Genomic DNA, 18584 nt, shown 5'->3' with positions numbered 1-18584 from the left:
GGTGTTGAGGGTTATAGCAGTTTTGATAGTATAGGAGGATACGTAGCCTGGGTAGTCTGTAACTTAGAGATGAGACAGCTGAGGAGATCATGAATGGTACAGAGAGAAAGAATAGTAAACAATTCCTGGTCACAGTAGAGTCATGGAGCACTGCCTGCCAAAACCTGAGAGGGAATTTGAGGGGGAAAAATCCCCTGCTGCTACTAGCTATGACTTTTGGGTTAGCTTGTTGGTTTGTTTAAAACATGCTAATGATCATTCTTGGGAGCAGGTTATTAGGATGTATAAAACTTTGGTTTTAGGTTTTCAGTGGTAAATGCGATAGTACTAATTTTGTAATGTACATGCCTGTTTTATTCACCACTGTAAATAAGAAGTCTTATCTTAAAAGCATACTGGTGGGACAGGGTGATATTCCTTTTATTTTTGGCATGATTAACCGAGGAACTGAGCTCAATCATTTTCGAATTTGAGAGGCTCACCACCTGTTTTGTAGTCATTAAAATGTATGTAGTATTTAAATATTTAACATACAGTTTCTGCTAACTGAAGTTGCACTTTTAATTTAGAGGTCACTTCTTTTGAAAAGCAGACTTCACAGATGTTTCAGATTAGACAGACATGAAATAAAGGACTCCAAAATTGTGGGAGCTTGTGGGTTGATCTGTGATAAAGACAAAGATAGAGTCTGGTTCTCTATGGTAGCATTTAAGTATGTGAACTAAAGAAACTCTTTTTCTCCTTAACCCTTCCAATTCCTGTCTCCTGTACAGTTTGACTCTCGCGTCCTGCTGCTAACAACCTCCTTAAGCCTTTGCATTTCCTTGCCACTACTCCAAGATCCCTGCCAATTTGCAAAGAGTTCTACAGTACTTAATATCAGAGGGTATGTTAAATATATGTACATAAATGCTGGTAAACTTTCATGGCAACCTAAATTCTGGAATTTCCTGATCTTTATCTTTTTGAAACATGGTATATTTTAATGTCATTCTGACATACTTTTAACATTAAGTTCTTAGCATTTAAAATGTTCTAATACTACTGTGAACTGCAATGGCACTGCTTTTTTCTTATATAAAGAATATATCTAAATATTAGATGTTTTTCTTTTCTATATCCTCATCCTTTCCCAGGTATCACCTGATGCTCCTGCTTGAAAATTACTCTCTTCTGGGAGTTCCGGAGTTACTTGGACAGTAGATACTGATTTGTATTCTAAACCAGATGTTTTCTCTCTTTAAGAAGTTTTATGTAATTCTCATGTAGCACGTTGGGTTTAGACTATAAATTTCTGTAGCTGTATGCAATATAGTTTTTATTTCTGTAGACTTCTATAATATGAGTTAAAAAAAAAAAAAAAAAAAAAAAAAAAAACAAACAAACAAACAAACAAAAAAAAAACAGAGTCTTGAGAAGTCTTATGCACCAAGTCTGTTCAATTAGTCATGGTAAAACTACGTGTCAAGAAAAAACTAATTCAGATTAATGCTGGATATGTAGATATCCATCAGCACTGTTCTGTTGGGGTTGTTTTAACTCATTTTTATTTTTTTGTTCCCTTCCCAGCTCTGCTTTTTATCATGATGAATAGTATTTGTGCACAAAATCAGGAAAATGAGCATGTACCAAAATTAACATTCTGAAAGTAATAAAACTTAATGGAAGCCACATCTGTGATGGACTGCTTCTTAACAGCAATCTGTAGGATCAGTGCAAATATATCATGTTACAGATATCTTTGTTCTTAATCAACATAGGTTTCAGAGGCAGAGCAAGGGAACAGGAACAAAAGGGAGAACTACAGACATAGGAAAAGAATCTTTTTGATTTATATATTTTCTGATATTTTCAGTTTACTTACATTCATTCTGATCTTACATTTTTAGACCATAGTTTATTACTTTTATTGGCTTATTTGATGGTCCTTATTGTTTTATCAATTAATTTTATGTTACAGGACATACTGTTGATTGTAGAGTACATATGAGAAAAAGATGAGATATAGGTAACTGCTCAGTTTTCATTAGTATATCCACAGAATCTAAATTCTATTTTCTTGATTTTATTATTAAATATGAAATGAAACATATATGAATAATGCCAATAAGATACTTGCTTAATACAGTCCAGTGTTATCTGGCCTCAAAATATGGAGAAGGATAAACATAAACATACACATTTTTCGTAATGGAAAGTTTTTGATTTATTTGCAATAGTACAGAATGTTTGACTTGTATTGATTTCTCTGCCTCAGTGACTCCTCTGTCAAGCTGAATATAAATTATAGTTTGGGCCAGATCTTCAGTTGGCATAATTTATTATAGCATTACTAGATTTTCTTCACACCTGTTAAAGTACTGGCCCATCAACAAGATACATTTTTACTCCTGTAAACATTTTAAATCTTCTATACTACCCCGAAGAGTTATGTATGTGGCCAAATTGCCATAAAAAAGTAAAATGTGTCCAAGAAAATAAGGCTTTTCCTTTTTTCAGTGGCAACAGTAACTTGACCAAAAGTTGAAATATGATAGGAAAGAAAAGATAGTTACAACTTCAGTTATAACATTTATTCTGTTCATACTGAAAGACAAATGATCATATGAAGCAGGTCATTCATTAAGACTTACTAGGGACTTCACCATGTACCATGGCGATTCATGATACAAAGTGCTTAACATACAGCATGAATTAGAGTGATACCGTATATCATATATACACCATGTATAGTGATAGATTTGTTTAAGCACATTTTTGAAGTTTCTAATGGAAGATAAGCAGCATCTAAACTTTGTGAGATAAAAAATCTCTTTTGAATACTCCCTTAACTTCAAAATTGAAAGGAGAGAAGTTACTCCCCTCTCCTTCACTGATGTCTGCACATAGAACAGGTTTATTCTTAGTTCTTCTCTCCAGCATTCCTCTTGGAGACAGCTTTACTTGAAATAACCAAAAACTTTACTTGAAATTATGATAAAATTATGAAAACCATGGGATTGTTATTTTCATATTTGAACTATCACATGAAATATAATTTGTGTGTTAAAGAACTGTTACATACTTGAAAGGTGATCCTTCTCTTTTCCTAATAGTAACAAACAGTGCAATGTTATATTATGCCTTAATTATGAACACAATAGATTCAGAAATTTGCAAGTTAAAAGTAGCAAACTTAAATATCAGTTCCAAAAATAAAAATTATATTAATATCTGAAACGGAAGTAGTGGAAGAATTCCCATTATCTGTCACAGCATAAAGGCCGTGAATTTTTTGTCTTTTCGTCAGCAGCTTTCAAACTTCCCTGTCTCAAGGAAAATTCTTTTTTTTTTTCCCATTTCAGGAAAAAAAAATCAAGCGAAATAATAATAAACACATAATAATAATAATAAGTAATAATAATAATAAACAGTATAATAAACACAAAATGGGATGCTTGGAAAGAAGCTTGGGGTATAGCTGGAACTTTCTTCTGTTTTAGGAATGTTAAGTAGAAAATGCCACTGACAGTGGGGTCAGATCACACTCTCTCACTTAATAAAACTAAGAGAGATTCTCTGTCTTGCTCCTATTTTAAAGACATGCATCTGGCAGAAAAACAAAAACAAAAACAACTTGGTAGGTAGATTAGAAAATAATATATATATTAAGGCCAGTAGACTTAATTTAACAAGGACTTCTGTCAATTCATAAACATAGAGGTAATGACCAAGTTTCTGAAACAAAACAAAACAAAAACAAAACAAACAAAAAAAAAAAAAAAAAAAAAAAAAAGGAATAAGATTTCCCCCTGTACTTAGCTCTGGTGACTTCGCACCTCAAATGTTGTGGTCATTTTTGGGCCATTCACAACAGGAAGGATACTGAGGTTTTGAGGTTCTGAACTGTGTCTAAAAAAGGGCAACAAAGCTTATGAAGGGGCTAGAAAACAAGTCTTATTTGGAGTGTCTGAGAGCACTGGGGTTATTTAGCATAGAGAAAAGGAGGCTTAAGGGATACCTATTCACTCTACATCTACCTCAAAGGAGGTTGTAGCAGGGTCTGTCTCTTTTCCCAAGCAAATGTGATAGGACAAGAGGAATTAGCCTCAAATCCTGACAAGGGAGATTTAGGTTGGATAATAGGAAAAATTTAATCACTGAAAGGGTTGTGAAGTATTGGAACAGGCTGCCCAGGGAAGTGATTGAGTCACCATCACTGGAGGTATTCAAAAGATGCATAGATGGGTTGTTTAGAGACATCACTTAGTGCTAGACTTACTTGCAAGTGCTCAGGTAATGGTTAGGCTTGATGATCTTAGCGGTGTTTTCCAACCTAAATGCTTCTGTGATTCTAACTGAGATTGTAATTGTGTACAAACAACTTTAGGTTGGCCTTAATTGCCCTCATGTAACAGTGAAGCCAATCATGTTCCAATCAAACATTGGAACATTCATATATTAGAAAGAGTCCAGAGGAGGGCTGCAAAGATGATCAAGGGCCAGAAGCATCTCTCCTACAAAAACAGGCTGAGGGAGTTGGGGTTGTTCAGCCTGGAGAAGAGAAGGCTCCGGGGAGACCTTATAATGGCCTTCCAGTAGTTAAAGAGGGCCTACAGGAAAGCTGGAGAGGGACTCTTTGCCAGGGGGTGTAATGATAATGTCTTTAAACTAAAGGAAGTTAGGTTTAGAGTAGGTATTCTGAAGAAATTCTTTACTTCAGAAAAGTAAAATTCTTTACTTCAGGGCAGTGAGGCACTGGAACAGGTTGCCCAGAGAAACTGTGGATGTCCCATCCTTGGAAGTGTTCAAGGCCAGGCTGGATAGGGCTTTGGGCAGCCTGGTCTGGCAAGAGGTGTCCCTGCCCATGGCCGGGGGGGTTGGAATTAGATGGTCTTTAAAGTCCCTTCCAACCCAAACTATTCTATGATTTTATGATTCTGTAAGGATAGAGTGGTTTCTGAGAAGAAGCCAAGGCTATGTTTAAAGTGTTTTAGAAGAGGGCTGTTGTTGTACTCTAAAACTTGACTGACAGTTGGAGACAGAAGAGAATCTTCTGTGTCAAGCTTTTGAGGTAAAAATTACAAACAAAAAACATTGCAGAGGAAGATGCAGAATAACCTATCCCACTATATCCATAATATCTCCTCTTACTTGCTGGTGTCTACAAGCTTTTTCCTTTTTTTTTTTTTTTTCTTTCTTTTTTCTTTTTTTTTTCTTCTTTCTTTTTTCTTCTTTATTTCCTTTTTCCTCTCGTTCTTCTTTTTTTTTTTTCCTATTTCTTCTTTCTCCCTTCTTTCTTTTCTTATCCTTTTTCTTCTTTCTTTCTCAGAATATGATTTAGAGTTATCCAGAAAAATGTCATATATTCTTACTTTTGACACCCATCCTAATTCTTTAGTTTGACTTAGATATAAATTCCTATTTTCTGGAAATTAAACTTGGTCCTATGGTAAAGAAAGATTAATATGCTCTATATACAGCTACTTTCAATTCATTATAAAACTGCTCTAGTGCAGCCTAATCAGCTATTTCTGTTGGCACACAACAGAGCTGGAGTTTTGCCTAGAGAAGCACAATCTTTTTATTCGCTGGAGAAACATCTAGTTACCACCTCAGCGATATGATACTCTGCCTACTGCTATGCAGGGACATAGTTGCTCACTGTTTGTGTTAGTGCCCACACCTCTAAAGCTCTGTGATGTTCACACTTTATCGTTTCATTTCTTTCACTAGCACTTCTCTGTATTTCTGTTTCTTATGTGTTTCTGTTGGTTTCTTTTTCTTGCTCTCAGTTGGTGCCTGACTTGACTGCTTGCTTGCAGTTGTCATGCCAACTCCCAAGCCTGGAAACTGAAGTAGGTTTCTCTTTTTTTTTTTTTTTTTTTGGTCAAGTACTCACTTCACAGTTACCAGACTGCATGAACTGAATGCATAAGTACTGGCAAACAGCTCTGTGACTTTGGTCTGACACTTAAACTTCTAAATATCCGTTTCTGCTTCAGAAGGATGTTTTTACTTCCCTTCCTTAATCTTTGCTGCTTGTCCACATGCTAAAAAACAGGAAAATGAGAGAGATCAGTCAAGTGGGGAAAGCATTTTATAGACTAGTCATTGCATTTTTTCTTATTTAAAGAGAACTGCAAACATATTTCAAATGCCCTACGTATAAATAATTTCTGAAAAATCCATGAGACTGCTCAATCTTTCTGAAACTTAAGTATTACAGAATTTGATTCACTTTTCATGCTGAGTCATCCAAGATTTATATGTATCAGCTTTCCAAATAACCAAGTGAAAAATATAAGAGAAGTACAGGAAATTAAAAATGCAAACTCTTAACTCCTTATACCAAGGTCATATGTAATCCTTACACCTTATTATTAATGCATGTAACAAAGATATAGTTCTGTGAAATAACTGCTGTCTAGAAAAAACAGTAGTTTTAATAGCTTTGCTGTAATTGACAGCTACATTCACAGGTGAATTTCATACTGGAAAACATAACACGTTTAAAAGGAATTGGTTTGCAGAGGAAGAAACATGGAAAGTTCACCTCAGACAATATTGCTCTTCGGAGATTCCTGTTGTTAAATTTCTTTTAGGGTTCATAGGAACCACCTGTATGGCTTGTGCAGTATTACACCTCATGTGTGTCTTGCATTTCTCAAGTTCAAAAATTTGTGATTTGTCAATGAAGATATTTCTTGTATAAATACTTACTGTAACTCATTACAGTTCTTATTTGAAATTGAGCTTTCCTGGCTGCAAATGTTTGCGAGAACATGCATTTACTTTGCATGAAGGACTTCAGAGAATAACATAAACTGGCTCAGCCTTTTCACAGTTGGTTAATAGTAATTTCCTCTTCTTCTACTGTATCAGACAAGTATGTTTGTTTTAACTGAGCCCAGTCTGAAGTAGAAGGTTTTTTATATCTCATTGAAAAAGGCAAGAAACCTCAAATACCTAAAGAAGCTTTAATCTAGCAGGCAGCTGTTGTGGATCAGTGTTCTAGAGCTATATTACACATTATCCTACACTTGGGCCACCTTACAATAATCTCAGATAGTTTCAGTCCAAATCCTGGAGACTATGTTGTTTACCTAAAGCATTGACATTTTATTCCCTCAAAAAGAACAGTCTACAACTTGCCTTGGCTCTTTATAAGAACAGAGGAATAGAGGTGGTTGCATTGGTCAGCAACTCTAGACCTTAGTGATTGTAGAGAACTGTGGAATGGACATTTAATCTAACAGGACCTACAGACCATCTCATACCACCATGCATCCTACAAAAGTCTGTAGGCAAGTAAGAAGAAAGATAAAGCATTTAAAATGTCTGGGGGGCCTGGGGTAACACAACCTTTGCTTAATAACTTCTGCATGATCTTTAGAAGTAGAGATCACACACTATAGTGGAAGGCAAAAAATCACAAATGGAACTTGTTTTTCTTATCCTAATTCAGGTGACTTGTTTAAGTGAGTGGGTGAGCAAAGTAAAACAGGCTGACCTTAAGTTTAAATACTTTGAGGAACACCAGTAGAACCCGACTTGTTTATTTCTTCATGTACTTTCCATCCTAATACTTGATGATGAGATGTAGAGGATATACAAACACATATAAAAACAGATGACCAAGCTGCACAATGACCAAGAAAGACTGTTTACATACTACATCTATCAAGGGGAAATAAACTCTTGGTCTATGATAGGAATGTAGCTTGAAAAGCAACACTACTTTCACATCATTGGTACTTCCTTGATACTGAATTTTATGCAGCTTCTCCTAACTAGATTTATTGTGAGAAGATCCTGGAATGGGAGGAGGCAGGGCCAATTTGAAGAGATAATCAGCTGGAATGCTGAGAACCATTGCTCTGAAGGCCTCCCATCTGTGCAGCTCCATCAAATGCACTTTGCTAAGGGAAGGACAGCTTGTTTGTTTTGGCCGTGGCTCCTGTGAGCAGAGATAGCGAAAAACCAGGGAATCCAACTGGATAAAGAACATCTGCAAATGATGTTCTGTTAATGCGTATTATATCCAAAGAAGCCTCAATGCTTGGTCTCAGCTCCAGTCTCGGCCACACATGTTGATCCATCAGGTTCATTCAGAATCAACTTTGGTTCTCTGTAAACAAAGAGAGTGCAGAGTCTGTTTCATGCTATTCTACAATAACACCTTCAACTACTGAGTGAAAAAAAAAAAAAGAAAAAAAAAAAAGGTGGGTACATAGAAATTTAATACTGAACTAACTTTAAAAAATGTAAATATGGATTTAGAAGCTCAGTCAAGTCTCTTGTTTGATACTTGCCTATATTTCCCTGTTTTTTGGTTTTTGTTGTTTTTTTGTTTGTTTGTTTTTGTTTGTTTGATTTTGTTTGTTTGTTTTGTTTTTCTGAAACCACAGTCTGAATTCTGTTTGGACAATTTCATATTCTGCACAGATATTTTGCATGGACTCACTGGAATTCATAGGTGATGTCCAAGGAGGCATTGTCCCAATATGTTTTATGAATATTCTGTCTCAAGGATTCAACCCTTGATTTAGATTATCTTCTTTTCAGTTGTTGTTTTTTTTTTTTCCAAAGAGGAAAAAAAGATTAATCTCAGAGTGATCTATGATATTTTATTTTTTATATCATAGTCTCCAACATGGTAAGTAATGTGCTTATGACCAGTGTCTCACTGTCTGGCAACTGCAAACATTTATATCTATAGTGTCCCCTTATAGTAATTTGGATTATTTGGTAAATTATGTTAATATTATGATAATAATTATATTTTTTATTACAATTTAATTCATTCTTAAAGCTACTTAACATTTACAGAGTTGTTTTGAACTTATTTTTACAAATCAAAGAGTTTTAATATGAATTATTACTTATGTAATAAACCATCATAAAATAATCAAGCAAGCTTTCCTAATTGATTTTCTGAACTAACCACTGTTGAGTCAATGCAAATATTTTTTCTCTCTTTTACAGTTGCTAATACATTCTGTGTATTGAATCTTTGTGACTTGGTTTACAGTGAGTGTTTCTTTGTTCCTTTTTTTTTTTTTTTTGTCTCGTGATGTTCTTTGATCTTCTACTTTTATTAAACTAATTGTGTTAAACTGATAGTGAAAAAAACATATGCTCTTTCTTGGCACTCAACTGCTGTTCACTAGACCATGGTGCCATGTTTCTATATTATGAAGAACATAAAAGAATGCAGTAAGATTTCCAATAACTTTTCATTTTTATGTGTAATTCCTCTTCTCTTCTCCACTTTTTCAATATTAACATTATGTTCAAATAATAAAAGATTTTATTTTTCTTCATAACTATGGTGTACCAAACTGACTTGTCAGCAGTTTGGATACTTTGGGGGAAAAAAAAAAAAGATTAAAATTGGAGAGCTTTAGCTCTTTATACATATATCACTAGTCTATGAAAATTTAATTTTGTAACAACACAATTCTAAATCAATTCATCAAAATTGTCAGATGTCCTTAAGGAATAGATGAAGAGGGACCAACCCCACTGGTTCTCTGTCATCTGAGAGCTCCAGTTATCCTAGCAAACATTTCATAATAGCATACTAGGCTACTTTGCACGAGAAATGCAAAGAATCTGGAAAGAATGGACCTCATTCCAAAATGAGATGTTAATAAAATAGTTTCTGGTGAGATATGCTGCCTCTCTCCTTATCACACAAATTATTTCAGCTTATGAGGATCTTGGGGAGTTTGTGAATTCACTCGGGGAGTTTGCCAATCTCTAACTCAAGATACATTAACAGTAGCATGAAAATATTCTATTATCTGAACAGTGTAAGAGAAAAAAAAAGTATTTATATTAATTTACTAAATTCATGAATCATAGCAAGTCATTTTATTGCATGCTTTAGCTTATATACTCAGACTAATAACTGAAATTCTCACTCTAGAACTAGTTGTTGAACTAGTTCTAGTTGTTGAACATTGCATTTAAAATTATCCCTGCTTGATATCCTGGATACAGATCCGGGAATTAGAGCTCTTGTATATGTATGTAAAGTTAAGTAGTTTTAATAATCTATTTTATATCTCTTCAGAGGTACACTTTTTTTTCTTTTTTCTTTTTTTTTTTTTCAAATTTAAGCACATTCATCATAAGTCTACAAAGCTTCAGAAAGTGAAATACAGACTATTTTCTCCCCAGTATTTTATCCAAATATAATTTTCATCAAAGAATAAAGAAAGGGCACTTCCATCCACTTAATTTCTGTCATTCTCAATGTAAAAGATATTTCCACATGAGAGTGTTCTCTCTGAAGTTCAACCATAATTTCCTTGGAAGGGCAGCATGTTAATACTTTTATTACCTTCTTCCAGGCCAGAGCTGTCCATCACATACAGTGCTCTATCAGGTAAGTCAGGGTAATGTATGTCCATTTTAAACAAGTACCTTCAAAATGATGGGGCATGGATTAACAATAATTATTTAGCATCAAAAGTTACCTTTTCAAGTTCTGTTACTGGTTCTGAGGATATACATTTTGGAGAGTTTGATGATTTGGTTCTAAGTAGTGACTCATAGTCAGTAATTTGTAAACACACCTAGTTTTATAGTTGTGCTGTAGGTATCATTTCCATTTCATCTGGGTAGACTTAGTTTGAAGGGTAAGATATTTTTAAGGGTTAGAATTCAAGTTGACATGTGGCTGAGCCCACATTACTGCAGGATTTAAAAGGGAATATTGGGGGTATTCTGAACAAGTATTAAACTGTTTTAAAAGGAAGTTTTTTAAAAGGTACACCCTGCTTAGCTTTCGGTGTGGCAAGAGTTGCTGTTGAAGGGTAGGGTGCTGACTTTCAGAAAGGCCAACTGAGTGGCAAGAGGAAGGGTTGGGTGATATGAATCAGTGAGTCAGTGTTGTTGCCCAGATCTAGGTGTTACCAACCTGAGTTTACTGTTGCCACGAACAGAAGACACTGAGGTGTGCTTGGTTCAGAGTTTGACAGGTGTTGCTAATCTAGGTGTAGCTTTCATTTCAGAATTATTGTTAATGTTAGGTTGACATGGGCTGGGAAGACTTCTTGGCTTCTTGGTATTATTAGATCAGAGGTAGGGCTCATGTTTTGTTGTTAGGATGCAAACATTGGCCCCAAATGTAACAAAAGTCTGTTTCTTAGACTTAGACCTATAACAAACACAGAAGCACTGCTCATCTGACCATAACCTCGTGCTTTTTGGCCCATTTCATCTAAGGGCAAGCCCATCACAGGACTCCGTGGAAGAGCCTTGTCACGTGAAGATGTAAATAGAGAGAAGGGCTCCTGTTTATGAATAGTGTATGTCGGTTTTGTTGCTCCTCGTAACAGCTAACCCTTGTATTAACCTTTCAGTCTGAAACTCAAGAAAGAACTGCCACTTCTCTCACCCTCATAGCTGAAGCTTGGTTAGGCGACTTCTACAACTGTAGAGGTTAGCTCAGGAAAGTTCCCAGGCTGAGAGAATCTGTTAGGGTTTCAATTCACTTTGGAAAACAGTGCTGACACCAGTATCAAGATAAAATGAACAGCTCCTGTCTAGTCCAGAAGTATTTATGTCTACATGGCCCTAGTCCCCAGCAGCTTTTTGTAGACTCAGCAAGAAGGCAAGTTTCTTAGGCAACCCTGATCTATCACTATCCCTAAACTCTCCTTAAAATTCTGCCATATTTGGAGGATGGTAGGTTAGTGTTGTTAGCAATATTACTCTAAGCAGCCTGCAGCAAGTCAGGTTTGCCAGCTGGTGTCCCCTACCTACCCAGGGCTGTGGTAAGGGAATCTGCAACAACAGCTATCCACCCACTCTAAACTCAGTTGCCTCTCCTAGACAGTGATTGTGGCTCAGTCCAAATTACAGTCTCTGTCCCTCTCTGAAATTTCTTTTTCAAGTTAATTTTTTTATGGATACAAAAATTAAGTTCAGTCAACTGTCCATAACAACTCTAAACACATGTTGATGGCCCCATCTTCAGTTACCCAAACTCTTCTATCCATCCTGGCCTGAAATCCAGTCCTCCTACAGCTCTTTAGCTCAGGAGAATGTCACAGATCTTTCTCTGTCTCTTTGGGAGATGTTAGTAATTCAGTGTTTCCTCACATCATACAGAGATACTCGTTCAGTGTTAATTGTGGCAGAATCCTTCTGACTCAATAGGTAGTTCTTCCTGCTGAGCTGCTTTTAATGGCTAGTACTGAAAATGTCTTTACAACCTACTAAAGTTCAGAGCAAATTCTGCTTACCTCCAAATCACGACACAGCACAAAAAGGGCATGGGTTGAAGTTTCTGAATGTCTTTGATTAGCTAATAGAGGATTTTGAATTGACAATTATGGAGAATGATATCAAATGCCTTCAAATAATATGAAATTTGAATATGCTTTTAAATAATATGAAATTCTCTCTCTGGCTTTTTTTTTTTTTTTTTTTTTTTATGAGTGATTTATGAGTCCAACTTGCTTTTGAGAATAGGACATTAGTAGCTTTTTAAAATTTCTCTTCATATTGTTAAGAGACTCTTAAAACTACACTTTAGTAAATATGCATTCACAAATTAATTATTCCTATTCCATTTCTTTTGCTAAAAAGTTTTAAGTACAGTAATCATGTCAAAAATAAGTACAGTTAACTGGGTACATATTAGATTGCATAAAGCTTCAGCAAAGTTAGATGCATCAAGTTTCAAATGACATCTGAATGATTCCTCCAACTAAACATGAACAAGGGGATCTTTCTGTTAGCTAATCTTTATTATTTAAAGGAATGTAAAATCCACTAAGGAAAAATAATTGAAAATCTGATTTACATTGTGGAATGATAGCTTTTCTTTAACTTCTCTGCTATGTTCTTGTCCGAAGCATATATGTTAAACCCCATGTCATTTTTATTTTTTTATTTTTATTTTTATTTTTTGCATTTAGACACAAACATCCATAATCCAGACTATATCTTTCAACTCATAATGTACCCTTAAAAAAAAAAAAGAGAGAGAGAGAGGGGGAGAGAAAGAAATATTACTTTTATACAACTTATTTTTATCTTTTTGATTAAATTCCTAGAAGAAAATTTCTGTATCTAACTTTCTAATGTATGAAATTCTGTTTTGTGGAGAGATGCTTAAAATGCATATTTAATTCCATGGGAAGGTTAGATTTATTTTAAAGTCTACAGAATCTGGGATTTCTGACATTCACATCAAATAAGAAGAAAATACAGGAGAAATGTTGTTGTGTTACTCTGTCCCTTCATCTTGACACTAACTAGGAAAACCCAGACTTCAAAGGGTGAGGGAAAGTTCAGGCTTCATGCTAAATCAGTTTTGGGCCATGCTCCCAGGATTTGCCAGCTATGCCTATTTTTTTAAAATATAAAATGTAAGATAAAGTTAACAGAAAGAAAACCACAGCCACCACACTCATTTTCCTTTGGCTTGGGGATCGGTTTAAATCCCCAGAGCAGCCAGTGCTGTATCCTTGCAGACAGCCCTCTCTCCCCTAATCCAATCATTACCATGACCAGAAGCTGCTAACTGTGCTGTGGATTTCCAGATTTTTGCCTTAACTGTTGAACAGCAGGATCTGAAGGCAAAAGACAATAGCTGGCTCAGGGTAACAAGTAAGCAGCTGCAGCCCCTGCTCTAGACCCTGCTGCAAAGAAATGGATGTTGCTGGGAGAGGATGTGACAGCAGAGCTCACATGCTGCAGCTGCAAGCGCAGTTGGTGTTCTCTTAAGAAACGACACCAGCACTGGGATTCAATGTGTCTGCTCACATTTACTGTGACCCAAACTTCCTCTTTGAACTCTGTGTTATTGGTAAGGACACTGGCTGTAGGATGGAGCTACCCTGTCTGACTGGGGACAGTTGAGAACTTAAATAAGGCTAACAAACACTGAGTTGGTTTAATGGCATCATCACTGTGTGTCTTAAACTGTTAGTGCTCTGTTTATATTCAGTCCCAGTTAAAATCTGGCCAGAATACTCTTTGGTCTCAGTTTTTAGTTTTAGTATGACTTCCTTGAGAGATCGCATGTTCTTGCAGCAATTCATGTGTACCTCAGGCAGAGTGAACTACAGATAGAAATCACTGCCTTCACCACGTGTGTCCCATTACCATGGGCAAGGACAGACAACGGGTTCAATATTGTCAGCCTCTCCACGAAACAGCTGCAGCAGCTGCCTGACCCAGTGCCACGGGGAGTTCCACTGGCCAGCAACATGCTGGGCAGGACAGCATTTCTTTCTGGCTTGTATTTATTTACCTTCTGTTAAGCCACCTTCTGCACCTTCTGTTCTTTTATAAATGGCACAATTTAGAAGGAAAATTGAGCGTTTTTTTATGCCTTTTTTTTTTTTTTTTTCTCCTATCACCTCCCCTTTCCAGTAGCTAAAATAAGCGTCTTAGCTAGGTATTTTTTGCACCCATATTTCCATGCCTTCTTTCCCTCCCAGTGCTTTTGACAACTATTACCTCCTGGTTGAATCTTTCTAATGTCTGTTGTCAACACTGTTCTAGCAAAGAGCGGTCAGATCTTCACAGTGTACCTCCTGCAGAGAAGCCAAGATCATTATGGACATAAATGCTGTTGTTATTTATGCTGCTCAGCTATGGACTGAATCCTAACAACTGCCTCTGGAGGCTCACTGCCAGCAAGGCTTTGAGAAGTCCTTGGAGCACTTTCGCATGCTTCATGGGAAGGATCTGGAGGGAAGGTGTTTCTTTGCACTGTACTTCTGCAATGTGGAGCAGTGCTGCCCTACATCTTAGAAGAGCAACAAAAACAAAATGACTGCAAGTGACTTCTAAAGCTTTTTTTTTTTTTTTTAATTTTTTTTTTTTTTTTAATGGGCAAGCTTTTTGTTTAGAACAAGTACTAAAACAATCAGTGGAAGTCACCACTCTCCCAGAAGGATAATATTAGAGAATCAGTGTGTTACTAAAGGGCAGTATTTTTGTCCTGGGTCTTACCAAAAGCAACTTCTTGCTGATATACTTCCTTTTCTCCAAAAAAGTTTTCACCAAGGGCAAGTCTGAGATTTAAAATGAGGACTGCCAACTTTTTAAGTAAAAATAAAATAAAATAATGTGCCTTTAATTAACAGCATTTACAGAGAGAGAATTTACAGTATGTTTGTCTCCGTGATGCAAAACTGAAAATGATCATAAATTAATTTTTGTTAAGATGTTGCTATTATTTTTCCCTTTCTTTGCTCCTTTCTTCGTTAGTTCACTTTATACAAGTGGTTCCTTGTGGTTTGTCTAGGATATCAGTAAGCATGTACAATTAAGCCAGTGAGAGGAGTACTGCAAAACAGATGTGGACAGACCCAGGCATAATTGGGCGGGTAAACTGCTGGAAGCACCAAGCAGGGAAGGCCCAATCATGTTCTTGTTTTCTGATCTCTGGCAGGGGAATGCAGTTGGCTGATAGTGGGTGTTTTGAACAGCCCTGTGGCTTTGCGGTATTACTGTGCAATATCATTTGGGAGACCAGCTGGATTCCTGATGTGGAATTATTGTTCCCTGGCTCGGACGTGCTGTGGAAGCAGTGAGCCCTGCTCCGAACCTCTGAGGGCAACCTGCCTTGCATAGGAAGAACGGGGGAACAAGCTCTGAAAAGAGACAGCTTCACTCCTCGAGCAGATGGCTGGCAACTGCAGGAAACAGAGAATCAACACGAAGTGAAGGAGGCCCAAGAAATGTGGCGTGGATCCAGGACCCTCAGATCAAATTGGGAATAGCTGTGAATGAGTGGAATGGGTGTCTTAAAGATATGGTCTCGTCTGCCATTCCTAGTAGCTACAGAAAATCAAGCTGGAGTCCTGAATTAGCAAATATTGACATCATATAATTCATATGTCAGGGTTTTTGCAACCAGATTTTGTGCAGATCTTAAACAACATTTGCATACTGAAACTATGAAAATTTTGTATTTTTATGTAAAGTTATATGAGACATTCCAGAGACGTGTTCAAGTTTTCTTCAGTGTAAACTTTAAATTAAATATAACCACAGTAACCAGTTGCTTTTCTCTTAAAAATTTACTCTGGACCTTCTACAGTGTTTTCTATTAATAAAGATAGTGAGAATTTAATGTGAGCTGACTCACACACCCAATAGGAAAAGATGAAACAGCATACTAAGCAGTCAAACATCACTGTAAAATCTAAACCAATTGTACAGTTTAGAATAACAAATCCAAGTTTTTATGAACCAAGCAAGTGTGTTTCCTTTGTTGGCTCCTCACATCAGCACTGGCAAAGGATCATTTATCGTCCTTTGCTCCTTTACATTTTGTGAGAGTTCATGCACTGGAAGAGGATCCTGCTTTCTCTAAGGAGGAGTGTGCAGAAGAGATCAGCTCCTCTCTCCACACCATACCCCAGAGAAGGTACTGCTGACTCATAATCAATGCTTGCAAAGGCAATATCTATTTTATGTCAGCTGTGAACACTAGCTGATATAAAGACTCTTCTTATTTGCTGCTACTAATTACTTTGAAAAAGAAAATGGTACTATTAAAAGCCCCTTTTTTCTCTGCCAGCACAAATGAGAGTGTCTTCTCATCTATTTTCATACAACAGTGGCTTGTGCCTGTCCAGTTTGACCCTTACCAGTTGAAATGAATGTAGCAGTTCTTCATTCTGCAAATGCTAATGGCAATGCATGCTATATTTTGAACGTGCTGCATAAGCCACTCATTGTGGCTACACTTGTGTTTTGTGTAGTGGCTGTCAGCTGTGGCACTCTCATTCCCTTTCCAAGTCACAAGAACCCCTGGCAACCCAGCAGCTAAGTGTGTGAATTTGAAACTTCAAAATAAAACTGAGGTCACCAAGATCTTGTTTGAAGTTAGTTAAAACCATCAACTTTAAATAAATGTATTAAAAATCTTGGGGAGAGAAGGAGGAAAGAGAAAGAGGTGAGAAGAGTTGCTTATTTGTTCTATGAAGAAAGTCCCTTCAGTGAACTGGACTGAGTTCAATCCTGGTGGGTTTTTTTGTTTTGTTTTGTTTTGTTTTGTTTTGTTTTATGTGAATATCAGTCAGAATTGGATCATTTAATCACAAAATATAATTTTATGGTAAGGAGTATGAAATACTTGATTAAATTTACAATCTTCTTGTTTTACATACCTACTGGTGTAGGTATTTATTTGGAGTTCAAGGCAGGTCCTTTATTTGCAATCCAATCTAAATGACTTACAGCAGGTCACTTCCACATAATATAAAAGTATAGTGTGGAGATAACGAGTCCTGTTTCTTTTCAGGAGATTTTCAGCATTTGCTGTATGTTTATTGCACTTTGACCTCAACCAGAAACTGAAAAATAACTGTTCTGTATTTTCTTGGTACTTGTGAGTAATCCTGTTGGTTAAGTAACATCTGTGTAAGTAGTTGAAGTAAGATGCTCACATTCATTTGATGGGCTGAAGGGAAGAGCAAGAAATTGACAGGAAAAAAAAAACCTAAATTTTCATAATTTTGTTTTATAAAGGTAGAAGTTAAACTACTAAGGCCATGTTGTACTTCAAACTGTTAACAATGCAGGTATTTGTACTACTCCGGCTACTGTGGGGAGCTTCAGCTGTTGCTGCAGAATTTCTGGAAGCACACACTAGGCAATTCAAGACAGGACTCAGTTACCATGTGTGGGCCTGCAGTCATATAATCCCAATTTTACGAACAACAGTTCAGGTGGAAACCTGCAAATCTATTGGCATATTATGTTTTCTCAGTCACTGGGCAAGAAGTGTTTATTTAACACATTAGAATTAGAAAGGCTGTGAAAATAAGAAGGGCAGCAATAAAATATAAAACAGAGTGGACAATCACCAACGTTATTTTAAAATTCAAATTAAAAAGGTAATATGGTGGGCATTTATGAGCTATTGTTCTGCCACTTCCCAGTTCCAGGAATTCCTTCTTATTTAAAACCAGTGGTATCTTGAGAATGCAGAAGACAGGTTAATTTCTATTGTGTTTGACTACACAAACAAAACCCTAGTGCAGTTTGGCTTCTCCAAATTCAGTCTTTGGTATACATGACTGAGTTTTTTCGGTCATGGAATTGCAAAATGAACATATGCTGAGGATTACATATGAGGGAAGAAAGGAAAACCTAATGTGACAAAATATGTACCCATCCATCATACTGGGTTTGCACACACATGTATCTAGCAAGAACTAGTATCAAATGCTCAGAAGGTCTATATTGCCTATGTGTTATGCCCAAGCTGTCTACAAAGTTTTCTTTTCAAAGAGCCGTGCATAAATAACACATATGAATTCAGTTTTGTGCTTTGCAGTGCAGGCATCTGCATTTAACAATGACCACAATAAAATCAATGTTTTCTTTCTGAGAAAGAACAGCTCCAGGAATAATTATCCCAAATCTATTTAGCAGCTAGCAGGTTGACTAATATGATGTAGTGCAATACAGATGTAGTCATCCAGAGGAGCCTGAATTCTGAAGAATTCTGCCCTCAACAGGTTGTGAGGTATAGCCTTGCAATGGAGTATTTTGCTCTAGTTCAACATTAAATATTAATCTGCTTTCCATTTGTAGCGGAATTTGTGTTACTAATT

General features: G+C 36.4%; 1 long non-coding RNA gene across 2 annotated transcripts; it reads left to right on the top strand.

Annotated features, from left to right (window-relative positions):
- Nucleotides 1-7614: 7614 nt before the first annotated feature.
- Nucleotides 7615-16836, top strand: LOC106017198 (uncharacterized). 2 transcript variants are annotated; one of them, XR_002402337.4, is made up of 3 exons: nt 7615-8204; nt 10341-10375; nt 14517-16836. It is a non-coding gene; the product is annotated as an uncharacterized lncRNA (long non-coding RNA). The 2 variants fall into 2 exon arrangements; XR_011806956.1 differs by lacking the exon at nt 7615-8204 and adding an exon at nt 8966-9012.
- Nucleotides 16837-18584: the final 1748 nt, after the last annotated feature.

Source organism: Anas platyrhynchos, chromosome 2 (genome assembly GCF_047663525.1).
Source record: "Anas platyrhynchos isolate ZD024472 breed Pekin duck chromosome 2, IASCAAS_PekinDuck_T2T, whole genome shotgun sequence".
NCBI lineage: Eukaryota > Metazoa > Chordata > Aves > Anseriformes > Anatidae > Anas > Anas platyrhynchos.
This window is presented reverse-complemented; position numbering and strand designations above follow the sequence as displayed.